The following is a 3,282-nucleotide window of genomic DNA, read 5'->3' as shown; positions in this document are numbered from 1 at the left end:
GCCAGTGATCTCTCTGCTTCAATTCTACCTTTACTGGCGTGGCACTGGCTGCTCGTCCCACCTCTCCTGGTGCCCATACTTCTGAGTTAATTCAGCTTAGTACTACTGGGGAATAGTACTAAGGCCCTGTGAGGGAAGAAGGAGAATCCCCCTCTGCCCTTTCCCTTAAGGTTCTTATGGCTGACCAAATAATTAACAGGACAGGTTAGCAGGAGAAAATAAAACCAAGTTTAATAACATGTATATATGAGAGAAACCAGGGACACTGAGTTTCTCAACACAATAGCAGAGATTCTCGTCTTAAATACTATCTTCAGCTAAAGACAAAGGAGGATGTTGGGGTGGGTGGTATTTTGGGATTTCAGAGGGGAAGAAGACAATTTACACGAAGAGGGAAATGTAAATGTTTGTCAGACAATGCTTTGCAGGACCACCTATAGAGTATGTGGCCAGAGAGACAGGAACTATAATAATCAAGAATACGTATATTTAAGACTTCTTCTTCCGTCCTGATAAGAGTTTTCACAGATAAGGTCATACCCTCCTCTTCCCACTAAACAGAGGGAGATACCTTTACAAATATAAATATTTGGTAAACAGAACTTTGTTAAGAATGGGCTTAGTGAGGACCCTGCCAGTCTGTCTATACCCAGAGTTAAATTCCTTTAGGCAGTTAGTGGGGGAGGTCAAATGTCCATCAGCAAAAATAAACAAGGTAAAGAGGCATACTTCAGGGTGGCCAAATTTTGATCTCCCACAACTGCTCCGCCCCTTCCCTTAAGGTTCTTATGACTGGCCAAATAACTAAAAGACAGGTTAGCAGGAGAAAATAAAACAAAGTTTAATAACATGTATATATGGGAGAAACTCAGAAAGAGAACTGAGCAACTCGTCATTCTAAGCTGCTCACGTAAGTATTTTTTAGCTAAAGGCATGGCAGGTGTTGGGGGATAGTGGTTTGGGATTTCAGAGAGGAAGAAGACAATTCACACAGAGATGGAAATGCAAATGTTTGTGTGACAACTCTTTTCAGGGCCACCTAGAGAATGTGGCTGGTGAAAGACAGAATTCTGATAAGATGGGCTTGTTGGTGCCTTTCCTTTTGTAACATCTATTTTACATTATATTACAGCCATCATATGGGAGTGGCTCCTTCCTGAAACAGGCCTTCTATGTCAAACTCTTCAGGCAGTTTGGGGGAGGTCAAATGTCTGTCAGAGAAAATAATCAAGGTAAATAGACATATCGCAGGGTGCCCAATTTTGATCTCCCACAGTACAGTTAGGGGAATCTCTTTCTTCTCAGGTGCTGGTGTATCTTGCAACAGGGCCATGAGCTCAACTCCCCAACTTCTGGGGACTTGCGTCTCTATTGTATCTCGTTCCCAGCTTATTGAGGTCCCTAACTTAGATAGCACGTCCCTCCCTAAAGGCGGAACACGGCATTCTGGTACACACAGAAAAGAATGCTTCAGTGTTTTGATCTTATTTCACAGGTCAAGGGCTCCAGAAATCTTTTGGTCTCTCCTTTTCCTGATACCTCTTTTATGTCACACTTTCCTTTAGAAAGGTTTCCCTTTTGGGCATTCAACACAGAGAACATGGCTCCAGCATTGAGCAAAAATTCAACACGCTCTCCTCCTACTGCCAAGGTCACCCGGGGCTCCTGGAGCCAGGTGGGGAGCCCCAGGGCCCCATCACATCTCATGTGTAGTCAAGCGGAGTTGGCATGACCCAGTCCTGCTCGATCGCCTCCCTCTCTGGGGACAGTTCCGACAGTCCTGCGGCCGATGCCCTTCCTGCCAGGAGCACGCGCACTGATCAGCCCCCAACTTTGTTGGCGGCCTTATGGTCCCTCAGTGGGGGCCGGGATCACTCACCCATGGTGTCTTCCTCCCTCGGGTTACCGTGAGCAGTCTGCAGGGCCAGAGCTAGCAGGGCGGTTTCCTTTTCATCGTCTTGTCTTCTTTTTCACCCTCAGTTACATTCCAGTTACTGAACACCCAAAAGGCATCCTCTACTAGCTGTGCAGAATTAGCCCAACTTTTGGGGTTTCCTACGATGTCTGGAGCACTTCTGAGACAGGGAAAGGCAGCACTAAACTGTCTCTGGAGCAGCAGGCAGTGCAGCAGCAGGAGGCAGCTGGCACCCAGCATCCAGGATTAACGTCTCCCGAGACTCACAAGTTCCAGGAACTCCATGCTCCGTGGACATCCCCCTCCCCGTGCCTAGCCAATCAGCGGTCTGGTCACAACCTTGGCACCTGGTCTGCAGGAGATGGCTGCCTGGTCTGCAGACTGACCACTCCCTGGCTATCAGCCTGACTCCCCATTCCAAACTGACCAATCCCCAGCTGTCCATTTCAACCACTATAAATCAGGACCCCAGACCCCCACCCGGGGCTGATTGGTGATGGGGTTCAGGGTAGGCCGCCCCAAGATGTGCCACTCTGGTATGTGGATTATTTCAAGCTGAAGACAATAAAGGTTCAGGGGACTTGGAAAGAAACTTTGACCTCCCCCGGCCCACTAACTGCCTAAAAGGATTTAAGATAGAAGTCCTGTCTCCAGGACAGGCCATCACCATAGATATAACTCTGGGTATGGATAGACTGGGAAGGTCCTTGCTAAAGCCCATTCTTATCAAAGCTCTGGAAACCAAGTAAAAGTAGAAGTTACCTTTTGTAAGAAACATTTACATTTGTAAGGGAAATCTCCATCTGTAAAGGTATCTCCCTCTCTGTACCGGGAAGAAGGGGGGATGACCTCATCTCTAGAAACTTATCAGGGCAGAAGGCGACTTGAATCTGCATAATAACCTTACTCTTGTTTACTGTGCTTTTCGGGTAATCTCCCATAGCTGACTCCCCCCACTCCCAACATCCTCCTTTCTCTTTAGCTGAATATGCTATTTAAGAGGAGAACCTCCGCCATTTTGTCAAGTTACCCAGTTTCCTGGGTCTCTCCCATGTATACATGTTAGCTAGCTTTATTTGATTTTCTCCTGCTATTTGGTCTCATATCAATTTAATTTGTAGCCCAGCCAGAAAGGACCCAGAGTGGGTAGCTTCTCTCTAATCAGGCTGGCTTTTGCATTTCAATAAACTTGCATAATCTCTCCTGACCCACTCTTGAATTCCTTCCTGAGCGAGGTCAAGAACCCACAGTGAGAGCTGGGTCTCACCCGGTACCCCAGTCCTACCCGGGTCCAGTATCACTTTCAGATATGAAACAGGTATCAAGAACCACTGTACTGGGCCGGCCCCGTGGCTTAGCGGTTAAGT

This window comes from Diceros bicornis, chromosome 8 (genome assembly GCF_020826845.1).
Source record: "Diceros bicornis minor isolate mBicDic1 chromosome 8, mDicBic1.mat.cur, whole genome shotgun sequence".
Classification (NCBI taxonomy): Eukaryota; Metazoa; Chordata; class Mammalia; order Perissodactyla; family Rhinocerotidae; genus Diceros; species Diceros bicornis.
This window is presented reverse-complemented; position numbering follows the sequence as displayed.